A 21,365-nucleotide genomic window follows, 5' to 3' on the forward strand; every position below is an offset into this window, starting at 1 on the left:
AATTTTTTAGGGGAGGCCGGATGAAATTTTAATTTTTTATAGTTTATATCTTTATAATTTGTAAAGGATTAAATCAAATTTTTATAATTTTAGGGGGCCAAAGTACAATTTTACCTTTACTAATTTAATTTTTTTTAAAAAATTAAGGGCCTAATAAATAATTTTACATTTTAGGGGGGTCGGGGCCCATGCCAGCCCCCCTGGCTTTGCCCCTGGCCTTGTCTCAGTCCGTGTCCTACTCTGTGTAACTCTCTGACTTGGGTTACACTGCCAACCACAAGCCCGTGTAACCAACCCGTGTGCCAGGCTATGCCAAACCTGTAGGGCATATTGACTTATACCACACGACCAAGTCACACGCCCATGTGCTGGGCCGTGTGGAGCATATTGACTTGATTTCTAATTCAACACTAGGGGACACACAACCATGTAATCTGACCGTGTGTCACACAAGGCTGATACACATACCCGTGTCTCTGCCCGTGTGGACAAAAATAGGCTATTTACCAAGCCATCTTGCCACCCAAATTTGCATACAACTACACCAAACCAAATGGCACCAAACATGACATAAATAGGCATTCATCCAATCTCAAATAAGCTTAATTCATGCCATTTCAATACCAACATATACAAGGCACATAAATACTACTATATGCCATTCAATTTCATACCAAACCTCACTTTCACAAATCATCAATGTGGACACTTCCAATTATGCATCATTTTGTCTAAACTCATAAGCATACAAATTCTCAAATATCAACCATTTACCACAATCATTTGCATAGAAATTATCAACACAAGACAAAGGCCATTTGCATATATATACACAACCAAAACAACCAAAATAAGCCAATTCTCGTGGCTATATACAAAACCAAACATTAAACATTTACAAGCCAATCCAAATGGCTATATTCATTACCAAACTATATACCAAAATGACTAAAGCTCCTATACATGCCATATAACCAACATACATAGATTTAAAAGTACCAAAGTGATAGCTTGATAGTGTGATGAGGTCTCCGACGATTCCCAAATTCAAGCCAGCTTTGATTTCACTACAAAATATGGAGAAATAAACAATGTAAGCTACAAAGCTTAGTAAGCTCATATAAAATAATAAGCAAAGCTCACCAATTAATTACCATTCAAGAATATGTACAGAACATGCTATAAAACATTTAATCACAATGTTAACATCTATTTAATCACACAATTAACCATGAACTCACAACTTCCATAAATTCAATGCTTATATAGTTTCCGTGTAACACCCCTAACCTGTATCCGTCACCAGAATAAGGTTAAGAGACATTACTGGATAACGCACCTCATTTACATACATTTATATATTCATACTCAAAATCCATTCAAAACATTCACAATGTCCCTTATAAGGCTCTACGAAACCTTAAAACATGCTTAGAAGTGGTACAGGACTAAACCGATAATATTTGCCAACTTTGAGAAACTTAGAAAATTTTCAAACATATAAGGGTCACACGCCTGTGTGAACAGGCCGTGTGCCTCACACGGTTACCAGACATGCTCGTGTCACAGGCCGTGTGAAAATAGGGCATACATACTGGCTTGTACCACACGGCCGAGGACATGCCCGTGTGCCATGGCTGTGGAAAACTGGAGGGGTTACTCATGTAACACCCCTTACCCATATCCGATGCCTGGACAGGGTTCGAGACGTTACCGAACTTAAACGTACACCATTTTTTAAAACCGGACCATAAAATTTCATACAAATTAAAAATTTTCAAACACATGAATAATGTCCCTTGAACGGGCCTATGAAGCCTAAAACATACATCAGAAAAGGGTCGTGACTAAATCAGAAACTTTAAAGAGGTTTGGGAAAATCTCCCAAATACAGAGTCACACGCCCGTGTGCTCTTGACACGCCCATGTCATTAGGCCGTGTAACTCTCTAACTATGACGTCATCATCAAAGTAAGGTCACACGACCTTACTACACGCCCGCATGGCCAGACTGTGTCCCTCACACAGCTGAGACACACGGCCGTGTCTCTACCCATGTGGCCAACACTTAGGCTATTTTCAAGCTTTTTTGTTGCCTTAATCTTTCACAAACTTAACCACTTTAAAGACATATTACAGTATCAATTAATGATTTGGCATGTCTCACTGAGGCACGTTTTTAACAACCAACCATAATATATTACCCAATAATTAATCTCTACTTATTCTTCAAATATCCACATTCAATCATTAACAACTTAATGCCAATTTACGTGTTTATTCCATAGTCGTGACCACCCCGAATGGTCCTAAGGCATTCATCATGTACATGTGCCATACACTACCCATTCATAGTAATTAGCATAATCACATCACAAGGTATTAACACATAGCATGGATAAATAGGCTTACAAGCCAAAACCATTATAAGCCACATCTCATGGCTATATACAATGAATCAATATAAGCCAATATATTTGGCTAATCATAACAACATCTAACATAAAAACCAAATCCCTATACATGCCACTCACTTGCGTATGCTTAACTTATACATGCTAACACTCCGAAGGTGGTATCTTGATAGTGTGATGCTGCCTCTAACGATCTCCAACCCCGAGTTAACTTCACAACACTAAAAGAAATGGGAAGGAGGGGGCAAGCTTTACGCTTAGTAAGCTCGCATGAAAAATAATAAGCAATATGCCAACATGCTTCTCAAAGTAATACAACTATAATTACAATTTTGCTTATATTTTGGTCATGCTATTTTCTCAAGTCATAGTTACCAATTTATTTATATCTGGAGTTACGGAACTCCAAATTTAGATCCACTATTTTTCTCCGAAACTAGACTCACATATATTCTTACCATAAAATTTTCAAAATTTTTGGTCCAGCCAATAAGTACAGTTTATTCTTTAAAGTCTCCCCTGTTTCGCTGTTCAACAGTTCCTACCTCTCATCACTAAAACACTTAATTATCTCATAGTACAGAAGTCGAATGAAGTTCCCATCTATTTATCTTGAAAATAGACTCATTAAGGATTTTAAGAATATAAATTATAACCCATAATTAGTTTTGTACAATTTCTAGTGATTTCCCTAAGTCAGAACAAGGGATTCCAAACTCATTTTAACTCTGGCTCACAAAATTTCAAATATCTCATAATATGAGATTCCTTTGCTTATACTATTTCCTTTATCTGAAACTAGACTCAATAAACTTTAATTCTATTTTTTATTCAACCTTTAATTCGACTTCCATGATTTTTGATGGATTTTCAAATTCAGACTACTGCTGCTATCCAAACTGTTTCAGTGCAATATAATGGGAATTATACTTATAATGCTTTTTACAAACCATTTCACCTTCATAGTACAAATGCATATTTGTTCATCATAATCATAGACCCAAACTTACAAGGTCATCACCATTTCATTCTCATATACATAACTTACTTATTTGTGTCCTTTCTAGAGGTGCATTAATCATTTTCATGATCGTAATAGCACTTGAGCTTCAAGTACATACTTGTACCGTTCTAACCAGCTCATACACTTACTTTTTCGTTTCCATCACAAGCTTTGAACTACCAGTTGAACCACTTGGAACACTAATGGATGTTCGGGAAATCTCGCCACACATGATAGGGTGCCAATATCATGTCCCTAACATGGTCTTACATAGGTCCTCACACTGATGCCGATGCCATATCCCAGATATGGTCTTGCACTAGCACACATCACAATGGTGTTTCGATACCCATATCCTAAGTATTTCCGAAGGTCCATTCGAGGTTTTCATCAACACGTAAGGTATTATCAGTAACATAACCAAGCCTAACAACTCATACATACACAAATATACATTTTATACCATGTCAAAACATTAATTTCATAATAATATAATAATGAATTATTTACATACAAACTTACTCGTTTCAATGGAATCTCTTGTTCCATCAATTTTACCATGTCCAATAAACACAAAATAACATGAATAACATGCTTATTAAATCATACGAACTTATCTCGGCACCAAAATAGCAAAAAAGAACTTAACAATCTATTTTCCATTTTTCACCAGATCTAGGTCCAATCCTCGTTTTCCTTGATCTATAATATCACATTTAGTCTAATTATTAGTCACATTATTTAATGTGATCCAAAAATCATATTTTGGAAAAATTATGTTTTTTCCCCTAAGCTTTGTTAAAATTACACTTTTGCCCCTAAGATCATAAAGTGATTTTTATTCAATTTCCTTGCATTTTAAGCCTAGACGAATCATTTTTATAACTATAGCAGCCCCTAATTTCCACTAAATCACCCTTTTATGATCAATTTTGTAACTTTTATAAAATGGTCATTTCGGACGTTTTCATCGAAAATCACTTAGTAAAAGTTGTTCCTGTAACCATAAACATGCGTAATCTACCATTAAACCTCAAAGTACTAGTATACCACTCATGGGTAAATTTTTAAACACGAACCCTAGCTCAAAATAATGGTAAAAATAGGTAAACCAAGTTATCGAGACTTCAAAAATGTAAAGAACATTAAAAATGGGGCTCAGGATCACTAACAAATGAGCTTGGAAGCTTAAACCAAACCCTAGCCATGGCTTCCATGGTAGATTCGGTTGGATGGGGAAGAAGATGAGCAATTTTGTCCTATTTTCCCTTTTTAATTCTTTTAATTATTAGATTTCCAAAATGCCCCTAACTTAAAAATATTCTATTTCACCTATTTCATGTTTATTTTTATCCAAAAATTAACCAATGGTCTAATTACTATTAAAGGACCTCCAATTTAAAATTTCATAACAATTTGACACCTTTAACCTCAACTTTTGCACTTTTTACAATTTCATCATCTTGACCAAATTGAGTGCCTAAACGTCGAAATTTTCGATCGAAATTGTCACAAAATCATCCCGTAAAATGTAGACCATAAAAAATATATTAAAAATAAACTTTCTTACGTTGGATTTGTGGTCCTGAAACCATTTTTCCGACTAGCCCTAATTCAGGATGTTACAATTCTCCCCCTTTAGGGATTTTTGTCCTTGAAAATCTTACCAGAAGAGTGGTTTAGTTTCTCATAACTTCTACTATCTCATAATCATTGCTGAAGAACTTCTACTTTAGCCTTCATTAAGATCCAGGGTCTTACTTAGCTTTCCTAATAACTCATGATATAGAATCTAGATCTCAATCCAATTAATCAGGACTAGCTTTCCAAGAAATCCGACAATCTCAGTGATACATGATTCCATTGATCCGTTAAGCGAGAATTCAACACATGCCGAATTGATTTGCAGATTTCATCAAACATTTAACAACAAGCCATAAAACATCTTTCTCTTCAAAGACAAGAAAAATCCTAATAACAATTTATGTATCCAAACACAAGGATCAGAAATGTCGAGTTCCAAACTCGAGTACCAATACATCACTCTTATGAGTTTTCTTACAAACTAACTGTATAAACTCTGGATTTTCTACCTAAGCACTTGTAACTACATTTTTATTTTATCAAATATCATACAATAACTAATTCAAGTCATCTACGCTATCATAATTTAGATCTGTCTTTAACATCGGATACTTTAAGCTATCATATTGCCTTATAGTCTCATAATACATCACTGAAGGTCGAGGAGTCTTTGCCCAATACAGACTAGACCAGTGTAAAGGCTTCGGTTAACAATATTCTCATCCGACCAAACCTTTCTAACAAGTAATAGACTTTTCAACTTCCGTAAGACAGAAATTTCTATCTTTCAAAGCAGCCTTAAATTATATCAAAGCTTTCTAAGAACTATATACTTTTCATTCAAACTGTTCATCCTTTACCCGTAAGGAAATGAAATCTTATTCTCGAACATAAATATCTCATTTAATCCTCCAAACAATAACCGATTACCAATTGAACAACCAAGCCAGTCTTAATCATCAATAAATGACATTTCAAGAAATCTTCTCTTCTAATCAATAGAACGACTCAACAGGTAATCATTCAAAATTCACTTATCTTGCTAATCAAAAGACCACTTCAAATACATTAACTTAGAATAACAAGAATATCCTGACTGAAGGCATTAACTTTAATTAACTTACTTGGGAGAAGAAATCCAGATACTGAAATCATTTGCTATAATCAAATCGGAAACATAGTCGTAATTGACATAGTCATCTTAAGCCAAAGAATACACTTTAGGTACGAACCATGATTAATAATTTACGGAATAAATATGGCAAGAAAAATCTATATAAAGGAGTCCAAAAGAATACATCCTTCCAACCCACTGGAAGTAAATGCAACAAGAATGATATACCTTCCCATATATATACATATCGAATAGAATATCATTTAGAAGAAACAGAGTTATATCATTATGTGTACATTTTTATAAAGTTTCAATAGATGAAATGCAATAGAATGTCAGAGGGAAATGAGGCAATACCGATTATATATACTAGTCAGACTATCAATACTTTCGTCTATACATCATGATTGGAAAACATTTCCATAAAAAAAGGTTTTATCAAAAGAGTAAAGGCTATAGGAACAATCTCAAGAATAATTACACGTATAGAATACCTCAAAAGAGACTGCCAAAATCTATTTAGCCATAACTGTCACACTCAATGTCTTACCTTTCAAATATTATTCCTTCAACTATTTTTATCATCACTAATCCTGTATTATTCCTTTCACTGAAGAAAGTAAGTTCAGGAGGAATTCTGATTACTACATTCTTCCGACATCGTGTCTGAATCAATCGGTTTACCAAAGTTAATTTCTTCTGTAATTGCGATATTTTGTAAACCGAATAATCTTTAAATCAACCTGATACCTTTCTAGTTTTGTCTTTACTTATCAACTCATTCTCAAACTCTGACCATAGTAACAATCATTCTACCGCTGAACTCTTTTAGTCTCATACTCTTGAGCTTATTTCAGCACAAATATCATAAAATCCTTTACAAAACATCACTCTGGTAAGGGGGTGGGGTCGTAAGATCCCTAATTTGTCTCTCATACACATGTTCATACATATAACTTTTATCCTTATAGTCATATTATCATTATCATATCATTCAATCAAGCATGCCATGTACATGATTTCATATGAGGGCCAAACAAAACATGGATAAATATGTCATAATCTAAACTTTTCTTTTACATATCATCATATACATACCATCACAACCATATGACTCAATTCAGTCAATTTAGCATATTTACTTAAGCTATACGAGTTTACTCATTATAATTTTCCAAACAAGCATACATGGACATTCATTCCATCAATACTTTCAATAAGTTACCTATCGTATGCTGCCGTTCATGCAATTCAATCTTATACATCGTGGAATCATCGATTAAATATAGGTAAGCTCATTACGGAATCATCGATTAAATATAGGTAAGCTCATTACATCATAATCTTTTATCTCATTTCACTTTTCTACGTTTCAAGGATGCCTCTCGTTGGAACATTGCAATTTCGATGGATTCCCAGGTAGTATACTCAGGGTATATACATTAAGTAGTACCTTTTGGGTACACTCTCTCGAGTCACAATTTATACAATAGAGTTGCCAGTCCAGGCTAATTTCTCATTATACCATGTACCATAAGGCTTTGTCGGATTGCTAGTCTAGGCTAAATCTAGTCAATTAGGATTACTTGTCTGGGCTAAATCCTTTTGATAAACCGTAATTTATACATATTTTTACCCCATGCTTAACGCATTTTATGGATGATTTTTCCTTAGAATTGGTGAATTCGATGCTCCTAATGCCTTAATTTCATGTTTTATACTTAGGTGAGCATAAGAGAGCAAAAGGAATGAGAAACAAGCCAAAAACGGAGAAAATAGGCCAAAGTACGAAATCAACACAGCCTGGACTTCCTCACACGGGCGGACCACACGGTCGTGTCAATTTGGCAGAATCGAAGCATGACTCGCACAGGTAGACCACACGCCTGTGCCTATTTAACTGGCTTGACCACGGCCTGAAGTAATTGCACACGAGCGTGTCCTTGCCGAGCCCAAGTTGAGTCCAATTTAGAAAATGCTAATTTTGAAGGCTTTTAGGCATTTTAAAGCCTATAAATACGCTCTAAAGGAAGAGGAAAAGAGACACAGAGAGAAGGAGGCAGGGAGCTGCTCAAGGGAAGCCGATGATCCATCTCAGAAGCCGGATTCACCATTAAGACTGAAGATCTCCCCTCAATTTCCCTTCAGGAGTTTTGGGTTTTTCTTTATGTTTTGTATTCATTATTCTTCTGAGATGTTTTCCTTTTTAGTTATGAACTAAATCCCTTAAATACCTAAGGGGAATGAAACCTAAGACGAATCTTGTTATTATTTTCTGAATTGTATGATAAATATTTAACTTGTTCTTAATTATGTGTTCTTAATTCTTGTTTTGATATCCCAGGATACTAATTCAAGATAAACTCTTATTCAGAGGAGGAATAGACCCTGTCTAAGAGTACATTTGTCATAATTAAGCGGAGTTGATTACACGCCTAGACATAGGGTGATAAGATTTTGCCGGATTAGGGTGAAACCTAATAAAGGGATCCATAGATCGAGTTAATACTACCCTAGGGTGTTAATTAGAGAAAAGTCTCAGTTATTCAATCTAGGGATTAGACGTTATTAGTCTTGAATAGGGATAATAACATAACTTAGGGATCTCACGGGACAAGTTAAATGAATAAATTGTTCAATTCGGAGTCAGAATAACAAGTGATGTCTAGGTGGATTCTTCCTTAGGTATTGTCTTAATTCAATCGTTTTCCAAAAGTAATCCCCAAATTCTAGTTTCTGTGAATTCTTAGTTTAGATAATTAGTTAGTTAAAAAAAAACCCCTTATTCGTAGGCTAGATAATAAAAAGACAGTCATTACTAGTACTTTTAGTTCCTTTGGGTTTGACAATCCGGTCTTGCTAAAACGATACTACTGTTCGATAGGTACACTTGCCTACATCATGATAATAGTTAGTTTCAAGAACGATTCTTTATAAATATTTGAAACCTGTCACATGAAAATCGCGATCAAGTTTTTGGCGCTGTTGCAGGGGAGCTAAGATATTAGGAACGCTCAATTTTTATTACTTTAGCCATTTATTTTTCTTGCAAGTTAATTCTATTTTATTTTTATTTATTAATTTCCTTTTTTCTTTCTCTTGGTAGGTTTTTATAGTTTATGATTAGAAGAAACCCGTTAGGACCACTACTTTTTAACGAAGAAATCGATCACACAGTTCGCAGAAACCAAAGAGAAATAAGGCGAAGCTTAAGATACACAGAGAACGAGCAAGAGGATGATATTCAAACCCCAACCGAGGAGATGACTGAAAACCAAGAAAATCTGCTACCTCCCGCGATTGCTGTTAATCAGAATCCTGCTCCGCGTACTATGTATGATTATGCTAATCAGTCAAGTATAGTTAGACCTGCTGTTGCTGCAAATAATTTTGAACTGAAACCTAACACAATTCAAATGATACAGCAATTTGTTCAGTTTGATGGCTTGCAGGATGAGGATCCAAACACTCACTTGGCAAATTACCTAGAATTCTGTGATACATTTAAAATTAATGGCATTTCTGACGATGCCATTCGTCTTCGGTTATTCCCTTTTTCATTGAGGAACAAAGCTAAACAGTGGTTGAACTTGTTACCACAAGGGTCAATCACTACTTGGGAACAAATGACTGAAAAATTTCTATTAAAATATTTTCCACCGGCTAAAACGGTCAAATTACGTAATGATATCTCTTCGTTTGTGCAGATGGACTTAGAAACTCTTTACGATGCATGGGAGAGATACAATGACTTACTGAGAAGGTGCCCTCACCATGGGTTATCGCTTTAACTGCAGGTTCAAACATTCCATAATGGCCTGAATCCGTCGACTAGGCAAATGATTGATGCAGCAGCTGGGGGAACCATCAACAACAAAACACCTGAAGAGGCTTACAAATTTATTGAAGAGATGTCACTGAATAACTATCAGTGGCAAGTCTTGAGGACTAAGTCAACTAAAACAGCAGGTGTTTATAACGTTGATTCGGTTATTATGTTCTCAAACCAGGTAGAACTTTTAAATAAAAAGATTAATGGTTTACTTGGTTCTACTCAGGTACATCTAGTAATGATGTGCAAGACGAATGGAGGAAGAGCATGTACAGAGTATCAACCCTTCAACCCTAGCATCAAGGAGGAACAAGTCCAATATATGGGTAACAATAACTCTAGATCCCAAAATAACCCATATAGTAACACATATAATGCAGGTTGGAGGAACCATCCCAATTTCTCGTAGGGCGGTCAAGGAAATCAAAGACCGCAACATCCTTCGGGTTTTCAACAACCACCCCATCAACAGGAAAAGAAACCGAACCTTGAAGAGATACTGTCTAAATTTATCTCAGTTTCGGAAACCTATTTCCAGAACACCGAGACAGCACTTAAAAATCAACAAGCGTCGATCCAAGGGCTCGAAACTCAGATAGGCCAGCTGTCCAAACTAATTTCAGAAAGACCACTAGGAAGTTTACCTAGTAACACCAAATCAAAAGAGCATGTAAAGACAGTTACACTAAGGAGTGGGAAAGTGTTAAAGGAACCTGAAAAGAAGCTAACACAAGAAGTCGTGATAAGCGAAAGGTGGGAAGCAAAACACAAAAATAGTGACAAACCACTGCCGAAGGAATATAAACCACCAGTTCCATACCCAGCAAAATTGAAAAGAGACAGCATTGATGCACAATTCGGTAAGTTTCTTGAACTTTTTAAGCAATTATATATCAACTTATCTTTTGTTGAAGCCATCTCGCAGATGCCTACATACGCAAAATTTTTGAAGGAGCTTCTAACAAATAAAAGGAAGTTCGAGGACTTATCTATAGTAGAACTCAACGAGGAGTGCTCAGCCATCCTCCAAAACAAATTGCCAATCAAACTGAAAGATCCAGGAAGTTTTACTATCCCTTGCTTAATTGGTACTCTGAATGTTGAGAAAGCACTAGCTGATTTAGGCGCTAGCATTAATTTGATTTCATATAAAATGTTCAAACAACTTGGTCTTGGGGAACCTAAACCCACTAGGATGAGTATTCAATTAGCCGATAGATCTATTAAATATCCTAGGGGTATTATATAAGACGTACTTGTGAAAGTAGATAAATTCATATTTCCTGTTGACTTTGTTGTGCTTGACATGGACGAAGATGTGGAAGTGCCCTTAATTTTAGGGCACCCATTTTTAGCCACTGATAGGGCTGTAATCGGTGTGGGTGACGGTAAATTGGTACTTAGAGTAGGTGACGAGGAGATTATCTTTAAAATTTACGATGTTATAAGGTTTTCTAGGGAATAGGATGATACAACTCAAGACTCTTTTCAGGAAATTATACAGAAGGACACGACGAAATTGTATCTAGCTCAAGAAGAGAAGACAGATGATGAACCTAATGAGTATTCTTCAAGACAAGTAGAATATGAGGGCATTAAGATAAACGATGAACTTAAGCAAAAACCCTCTATTGAAGAGCCTCCCAAACTGGAACTTAAACAATTACCAAACCACTTGGAATACGCATTCCTTGAAAATAATTTTACATTACCAGTTATTATTACTTCTAACTTGCAATCCAAGGAGAAAGAGGAATTAATCCAAGTATTAAAAGAACATAAAAAGGCCATAGCTTGGAAAATTTCAGACATTAAAGGAATCAACCCTTCTTTTTGCACCCAACAAATTTTGATGGAAGATGAATACAAACTGTGTGTGCAAGCTCAAAGACGACTGAACCCCAACATGAAGGAAGTTGTTAAAGCTGAGGTAATTAAACTTCTAGATGCTGAAATTATTTATCCTATTTCTGATAGTTCTTGGGTAAGTCCAGAGCAAGTTGTCCCTAAGAAAGGAGGCATGGCGGTTGTGACCAACGAGAAGAATGAATTAATCCCAACAAGGACAGTCACAGGATGGAGAGTTTGCATTGACTACAGGAAACTTAATGATGCCATAAGAAAAGATCACTTCCCCTTGCCATTCATTGACCAAATGTTGGAAAGATTATCCGGGCACATGTACTACTACTTTTTAGGCAGACTCTCTGGCTACTTCCAAATACCAATAGCTCTGAAGATCAAGAAAATACGACATTCACATGCCCATATGGTACCTTTGCTTATCGTAGAATGCCTTTTGGATTATGTAATGCTTCTGCCACTTTTCAGTGCTGTATGATCGCCTTCTTTGATAAACTCGTGGAAGATATCATGGAAGTATTTATGGATGATTTCTCGGTATTCAGTAACTCTTTCCATCTCTGCCTTAAAAATTTAAAACAAGTTTTAATAAGATGTGAGGAAACGAACCTTGTGCTTAACTGGAAGAAATGTCACTTCATGGTTCAAGAAGGTATTGTATTAGGGCATAAAATTTCTAGTAAAGGGATTGAAGTAGACAAATCTAAAATAGAAATAATAGAAAAACTACCCCCTCCTAGTTCAGTTAAGGCTATTAGAAGCTTTTTAAGACATGCTGGTTTTTATAGAAGATTTATTAAGGATTTTTCTAAAATAGCTAAGCCTTTGACTAAATTGCTAGAAAAAGATATACCTTTTAATTTCAATCAGGAGTGTTTAGCAACATTTAATACTTTAAAGGATAAATTAATTAATGCTCCAATCATAATTGCACCTGATTGGAACTTACCATTTGAATAAATGTGTGATGCGAGTGATTTTACAGTAGGTGCTGTATTGAGACAGCGAAGAGACAAGCATTTTCAACCTATCTATTATGCTAGCAAAACTTTGACAGCTGCACAAGAGAATTATACTACTACGAAAAAAGAATTGCTAGCTGTGGTTTTTGCATTTGATAAATTTCGATCATATCTCATATTGTCTAAAGTTGTTGTTTACACTGACCATTCCGCCCTTCGCTACCTTTTAACTAAAACTGATGCAAAACCTCGACTCATTCGATGGATTATCCTATTGCAGGAATTTGACTAGGAAATTCAGGATAAGAAATGAGCTGAAAATCTCACAGCTGATCATCTATCCAGGCTTGAGAACTCCAATACCAAAGGACTAGATGAAGTTGAAATAACTGATTCATTTCCTGAAGAACAATTTTTTACTATATCTGACTCCGAGGTACCTTGGTTTGCAGACATCGCGAATTTTTTAGCTGCTAACATTATCCCCAAAAGGGTTAACACACCAGCAAAAGAAGCGATTCTTTAATGATGTAAAAAACTACTTTTGGGACGATCTATTTTTGTTTCGCAGATGTGCAGATCAAGCCATCAGAAGATGCGTTACAAGATCAGAAATATCAAAAATATTGGAATACTGCCACTCAGGGCCAACCGGAGGACACTATGGTGGAACAAAGACCGCACACAAAATACTTGAATCAGGTTTTTATTGGCCTTCGTTATTCAAAGACGCCACCTGGTATGTTACTTTATGTGACAAATGCTAACGGACAGGTAACATATCTAAACGTGATGAAATGCCTCAAAACTATATGCTTTCTTGTGAAATATTTGACGTGTGGGGTATCGATTTCATGGGCCCATTCCTAGTTCATTTGGAAATAAATATATCTTAGTAGTAGTTGACTACATGTCCAAATGGGTAGAAGCTCAAGCTCTACCTACTAATGATGCTAGAGTGGTAGTACGTTTCCTTAAGAAACTCTTCTCAAGATTCGGAACACCTAGAGCAATTATCAGTGACAGGGGCACTCATTTTTGTAATACCCAATTTGAAAAAACTCTTAAGAAATACGGATTTTATCATAGAATAGCCACCCCATACCATCCTCAAACTAATGGACAAGTTGAAGTGGAAAACTGAGAAATCAAACGGATTCTTGAAAAAACAGTAGAATCAAATAGAAAAGATTGGGTAATAAAAGTAGATAATGCCTTATAGGCTTACAGAACTACTTTTAAGACCCCCATAGGGATATCACCTTACAAACTTGTTTATGGAAAAAGTTATCATCTACCATTCGAACTAGAGCATAAAGCTTTTTGGGCTATTAAATTTCTAAACCTTGATCCCGAACTTGCAGGAAAAAATAGGTTGATGCAGCTGAATGAACTTGATGAATGGCGAGCCAATGCATACGAAAACTTACACTTATACAAGGAAGCAACAAAGCGGCACCATGACACTCGTTTAAAGTAATGAAAACAATTTGAAGTTGGAGATATTGTCCTCCTATATAACTCAAGACTCAAATTGTTTCCTGGGAAACTTAAATCACGATGGTCAGGACCTTTTGTAATTCAATATGTTCTTCCATATGGCACAATAGAGGTAAGTCACCTATCACACGGTACTTTCAAAGTAAATGGACATTGTCTCAAACTTTATAATGGTGAGAATTTTAAAGACGATGGAGAGGAGCTACGACTCCACAAACCACCCTGAATAAACCAATAAGCTAACAGTCGAGCTTAGACTATAAACAAGCGCTTCTTGGGAGGCAACCTGAGCACTAACAGTTTTAAATTATTTAAATTTCAATTTTTTTTAAACATCTAGGTCACTAATAGAGTCTTTGAGCACAGATAAACTGTAAATTGTACATATTTTTACCCAATGTTTAATGCATTTTATGGATGATTTCTCATTAGAATTAGTGAATTCGATGCTCCTAATGCTTTAATTTAATATTTTTTACTTAGGAGAGCATAGAAGAGCGAAAGGAACGAGAAACAGGCCAAAAAGGGAGAAAATGGGCCAAAGTACGAAATCAACACGGCCTGGACCTTCTCACACGGGTAGACCACACGGCCGTGTCAATTTGGCAGGCTCGAACACAGCCTGAAGTAATCTAACACGGGCATGTCACACGGGCGTGTCCCTACTGAGCCCAAGTTGAGTCCAATTCAGAAAAGGCCAATTTTGAGGGTTTTTAGGCATTCCAAAGCTTATAAATACGCACTAGAGGAGGAGAAAAGGGGAGACGGAGAAGAGGGGGTAAGGAATTACCCTAAGAAGCCGATTGATCCATCTCAGAAGCCGGATTCATCATCAAGACTGATGATCTCTCCTCAATTTCCCTTTAGGAGTTTTGGTTTTCTTTATGTTTTGTATTCTTTATTCTTTTGAGATGTTTTCTTATTTAGTTATGAACTAAATCCCCTAAATACCTAAGGGGAATGAAACCTAAGACGAATCTTGTTATTATTTTCTGAATCGTATGATAAATATTTAACTTGTTCTTAATTATGTGTTCTTAATTCTTGTTTTGATATCCCAGGAAACTAATTCGAGACACGCTCTTATTCAGAGGAGGAATAGACGCTGTCTAAGAGTACATCTTCCATAATTAAGTGGAGTTGATTGCGCGTCTAGAAATAGGGTGACAAGATTTTGCCGGATTAGGGTGAAACTGTAACACCCCTTACCCGTTACCGTCGCCGGAACAGGATACAAGGTATTACCAGAACATAACATATACCAAGATAGAAATATGTCATCCCATTTGATAATGCATCGTATAACATATATCTTGAACAATATTAGCCAACTTTTATGGCTTGTACAAAGTAACTGGTGAAATCTTGTAATTAATATTTTAAACCTAGACAAATATGACACATAACAAAATAATTTTTGCCTACTATACATGCCATAATTCAAAACATTTAGTTCAAATACCCCAAAGTATGATAGTGCGGGTAGATCTTCACGATCCTTGACTCTGAGCAAGTGGAGAACACTATAAGACAAAAGAGAGAAAGCGAAGTAAGCTTATAGCTTAGTAAGTAGTATGTAAATACTAATTTAAGAATCTAACATGTTTACACAACAATTCAAGTATGTCTACTTTAACTTCACTACTTATTCCACTTGATTAAAATTTGTCTCTGCTGTGTCATATTCACTAAATAAATCATAACTCGAGTTACAAAACTCGAAATTCATATCCGTAAAATTTCCTGAATCTAGACTCATAAAGCTTCTTGCTAAATTTTTTTATAATTTTGGTTCAGCAGATTAGTACAGTTTATTAGTTAAAGTTTCCCCTGTTACACAGCTCGACTGGCCTGACCTCTGTCCACTACGAATTGAATTTCTCTCAGTACATAACTCAAAAACCCTGAAGTCTGTTGTATTTAAAACTAGTCTCAATAAGGAATTTAGGCATGTAAACTATATTTCTTAGTTTGATTTGTACAATTTTAATGATTTTTCAAAGTGGAAACAGGGGATCACGTATTCATCCTGAGCAAGTCAGTTACAATTGTAAATATCTCAAAATATTGAATTCCTTTGCTTGCCCTGCTTCTTTTATATGAAAGTAGACTCATTAAGCTTTAATTTCACATCTCATTCAACCTCTAATTATATTCCTCCTATTTTGGTGATTTTTCAAAATCACGTCACTGCTGCCATCTAAAACAGTTTTAATACTAATTTCACTCTTTCACACATTCTTTATGCTAACCTCATTTTATCGTATATATGTATATGCCACAATTCATTTTCACCACATTTCATTCACTATAAGTGTAGGTCCAAACCACAATGTCACCACAAAACCATCCCATTGAACAATTCGGATCAATCCTCGATATTTAACGGTTTGAGACACCCCACCATCATACTTCATTTAGTTCGGCTCTCTTGTACACATGGGGAACACTTAGTACCACTCATGCGACCTAGCCGATTTGTCTCGTAGCTCTCTTTTCTACATGGTGTCCTTCACTTGGAATCACGCATGCGACCTAGCTACATTTATCTTTCACGTAGCTCTCTTGTCTACATGGTGTCCTTCACTTGGAATCACGCATGCGACCTAGCTACATTTATCTTTCACGTAGCTCTCTTGTCTACATGGGATACATCTCGTATCACGCATGTGACCTAGCTACTACTGAGGTGTCTCGTAGCTTTCTTGTACACATGATGTGCACTCAGCATCATACATGTGACCTAGCTACGCTCCCTCTATTTCATTCGATCTCTCGAATGTTCAACAGGATCTCTCTCTGTATTTATTTCCATTCTTCCAATAGTCAATTTATATTTTAACATCAGCTAGTATATTTATATAATAGGCTGAAATATAAGAATGTACATGAAATTATTGTAATATTTACATACAACTTACCTTGGTGCAAAATATGGAAATTTTGCAATTTAGTTCAAAACTTTTTCTTTCCCCGTTCGAGGTCGGTTCGCGCCTTTCTTGATTATGGAGCTTGAAAGTTGAAGAATCCTAGCTATGGAGAGAGTGAAGTTTGGCAGCAACTAAATGGGAAGATGACTATTTTGTGTTATTTTTCCCATTTTATTTCATTTAATATCAAAATGACCAAAATACCCTTACTACTAAACTTTCCAAAAATTCCTTCCATGTCCTAAATTTGTCCATGAACTTAAAATTGGTAGAATTGCTATTTAAGACCTCCTAATAAATATTTCAAAACAATTTCATACTAAAATTTCTAGTATGCAAATTTTGCAATTTATTCGATTTAGTCCCTACTTTCAATTTAAACACTTTAGGCATAGAATTTCATCACGAAATTTTCACACAATCATGCAATCATATCATAAACCCCAAAATATTTATAAAACAATTATTTCTATCTCGGATTTGTGGTCACGAAACCACTATTCGATTAGGCCCTAATTCGGGTTGTCACAATTCTCCCCCTTTAGAGATTTTCGTCCCGAAAATCTTACGATAAAGAGGTTTGAGTCTTGTTTCCTCATAGCTTCCTCGGGTTCCCACGTAGCCTCTTCTATCCCATGTCCGTGCCACAATACTTTCACTAAGGCTATACTTTTGTTTCTTAAGCTGTTTAACTTCTCGAGCCAAAATCTTTATTGGTTCCTCCTCATAGGTCATATCCGATCGAATCTCAATTTCATTGGGAAATCACATGTGAAGGATCGAACGATAACGTCATAACATTGATACATGAAACACGTTATGAATCTTTTCTAACTCTCTGTAGTAAGAATAACCGATATGCCCTTGGTCCAATTCTCTCAATAATCTAAATGCGGCCCAATAAAAGCGGACTCAACTTGCCTTTTCGACTAAATCTCGAATCTTTTCCATGGTGACACCTTCAAGAACACTTTATCACCCACTTGAAATTCAATCTCTTTTCTTTTAAATCGCATATGACTTTTGTCGATCTGAAGCGACTTTCAAGCAATCCCGAATTACTTTTATTTTCTCTTGGTTTCTTTAACTAGATCAACTCCGTGAATCTGTTTCTCACTAAGCTCGGTCCAATATAAAGGAGTCCGACACTTACGACCATATAAGGCTTAAAGACGGTGCCATTTGTATACTTGATTGATAAGCTGTTATTGTAGGCAAACTCAATCAAAGATAGATATTTCTCCCAACTACCTCCAAATTCTAAAACACAGACATCTAAGCATATCTTGAGTACGGATTACTCTTTCCGTTTGACCATCTGTTTGTGGATGAAATGCGGTACTAAAGTTCAATTTTGTACCCAAAGCTTCTTGTAACTTTTCCAAAATCTCGAGGTAAATCTTGGATCTCTATCGATATTATAGACATAGGTACTCGTGCAACTTCACAATTTCAGCAATATATAATTGGCTAATTTATCAAGTGAGTAATCAGTGCGTCTTGGTATAAAGTGGGCTGACTTTGTTAATCTATCAACCACTACCCAAACAGCATCCTTCTTTTTAGGATTTAAAGGCAAACCGGTTACAAAATCCATGGTAATCTTGTCCCATTTCCACTCGGGCACCATTACCGGTTGAAGTAATCACGAAGGTACTTGATGTTCACTTTTACTTGTTGAGATCAAACACTTAGTTACAAATTGAAATGTCCCTTTTCATACCGCCACCAATACGACTTCTTTAAATCATTATACATTTTGTGCTACGGGGTGAAGCGATAAATGACCATTGTGCGCCTCATGTAATATTTTACGAATCAATTTATCATTTTTCGGCACACATATTACGTCTCGAAACATCAAGCAGTCATCTGGTCCAACTCGAAAATCGAGTCATAACTTTGATTCGCATTGAGTTCTCTTGATCCGCAACTCACTATCATTCTTTTGAGCATCACAAATCAACTGGAGAAATAACGGTTTAGCTCTCATCTCTGCTAAAATTGACCCGTCATCGAGACAATGCTAACCCGTGTTCATGGCTCTCAAAGTGAAAAGAAATTTTACGCTCAAGGCGTCAAGAACTTCATTTGCTTTTCCGGATGATAATCAATCACTAGATCATAATCCTTTAATAATTCAAGCCATCTTATTTGTCGCAAATTTAGGTCCTTTTGATTCATCAAGTACTTCAAACTTTTGTGATCGGTAAAAATTCGACATTTTCACAGTATAAATAATGTCGCCAAATCTTCAAGGCAAAAACAACAATGACGGTTCCAAATCATGTGTAGGATAGTTCTTCTCATGCGGTTTTAAGCGCCTCGAAGCATAAGCTACTACTTTGCCCTCTTGCATCAACACACATCCAAGGCACATCAATGATGCATCACTATAAATTACGAACTCCTTTCGACTAAAATTTGTACTAAAATTGGTGCTTGATCAATCGTGCTTTCAACTTTTCAAAACTCTGTTGACATTTATCGGTCCATTCAAACTTAACATTCTTCGCAACAATTTAGTCATAGGAGAGGCAATTATCGAAAATCCTTCAACAAAGCGCCTATAATACCGGCCAAGCCTAAAAGCTTCTAACCTCGAGATACATTCTTGGCGGTTTCCAATCAACGATCGCAGAAATCTTGCTTGGATCCACCGAATACCATCACCGAGACTATATGCCCCAAAATCCGACTTCACGAAGCGAACTCACTTTTACTAAACTTGGCAAGCGGTTTCTTTTCTCTCAAGATCGCAATATAGTTCTCAAGTGTTCGGCATGTTCAAACTCATCTCGAGAATAAATTAAAATGTCATCTATAAACACTACTACAAACTTATCCAAATATGGTAGGAAAATCCGATTCATTAAGTCCATAAATATGGTGGAGCATTTGTTAAGCCAAAAGGCATCACCGAAACTCATAATGTCCATACCTTGTCCTAAAGGCGGTTTTGCACATGTCGACTCCTTAACTCTCAATTTGGTAGTAACCGGACCTCAAATCAATCTTTGAAAACACTGTGGCCCCTTTAAGCGATCGAATAAATCATCAATCCTCGGCAATGGGTACTTGTTCTTTATAGTCACCTTATTAAGTGGCGGTAATCAATGCAAAGTTTCATTGAACCATCCTTCTTCTTCTGAATAATACAGAGCACCCAGGGAGAGAAACTCGGTCTCACAAATCCCTTGTCTGTTAACTCCCCGCAATCGAGCCTTCAATTCTTTTAATTCAATTGAGCCATTCTATATGGAGCAATCGAGATCGGTGCGATGCCGGCAACAAATCAATGGCAAAATCTATCTCTCTGTTTGGAGGCAACCCGGGCAATTCCTCCGAAATACATCCGAAACTCACAGGACTATAGGTCTTGATTCAAATTTCAGTTGAGACATCTCAACATTCATTACATAAGCCGGATAAGCTTCACACCCTTTTCTCATGTATTTACAATGCGAGACATGTGCGAAATCACCATAGGCAATTTATTTGATTAAATCTGTTTCAACCCACGAAATTTCTCCATTTTCACATTTTAACTCTAGTGTCTTTTGTTTACAATCTACCTTAGCATCATACAATGTTAACGGTCCATTCCCAAGATAACGTCAAACTCACCAAATGGTAATGACATCAAGTTGGCGGAAAAGCAGTGACCTTGAATCATTAATGGGCAATTCTTGCAAACCTTGTCAACTAGCACATATTGGCCTAAGGGTTCGACACTTTAATCGTAAACTCGATAAATTCAACAGCAACTTTTTATTGGATACTAAATTCATGCAAATATAGGAATGGGTGGACCCGGGATCAATCAATGCAATAACAATAGTATCATAAAGAGAAAATGTACCGAAGAATGACATCGGAGATGATGCATCTTCTCGAGCACGTATAGCATAAGCTCTAGCAGTGCTCTAGCTTACGATCTTGCCGTTAAATCTTTCATCACAGTTCTACTACTAGTCCCACCTCCGGTATTTCTCGGTGGTCTACCTCTACTAGCGGTGGTATTCATCTAACACTCTGAAATCTTTCTTCTTTAACCTTCTCCGGACGGTCTCTAATAAAATGCTCATGAGAACCTTTTGAAACAAGCTCGCTCGGTCCCCAACACTCACCATAATGTTGCCTACCACATTCTTGACACTCGG

General features: G+C 36.2%; 1 non-coding gene across 1 annotated transcript; it reads right to left on the minus strand.

Annotated features, from left to right (window-relative positions):
* Positions 1–9,789: 9,789 nt before the first annotated feature.
* Positions 9,790–9,896, minus strand: LOC128290005 (small nucleolar RNA R71). Its single transcript, XR_008279645.1, has one exon. It is a non-coding gene; the product is annotated as a small nucleolar RNA R71 (small nucleolar RNA).
* Positions 9,897–21,365: the final 11,469 nt, after the last annotated feature.

Source organism: Gossypium arboreum, chromosome 2 (assembly GCF_025698485.1).
Source record: "Gossypium arboreum isolate Shixiya-1 chromosome 2, ASM2569848v2, whole genome shotgun sequence".
Taxonomy (NCBI): Eukaryota; Viridiplantae; Streptophyta; class Magnoliopsida; order Malvales; family Malvaceae; genus Gossypium; species Gossypium arboreum.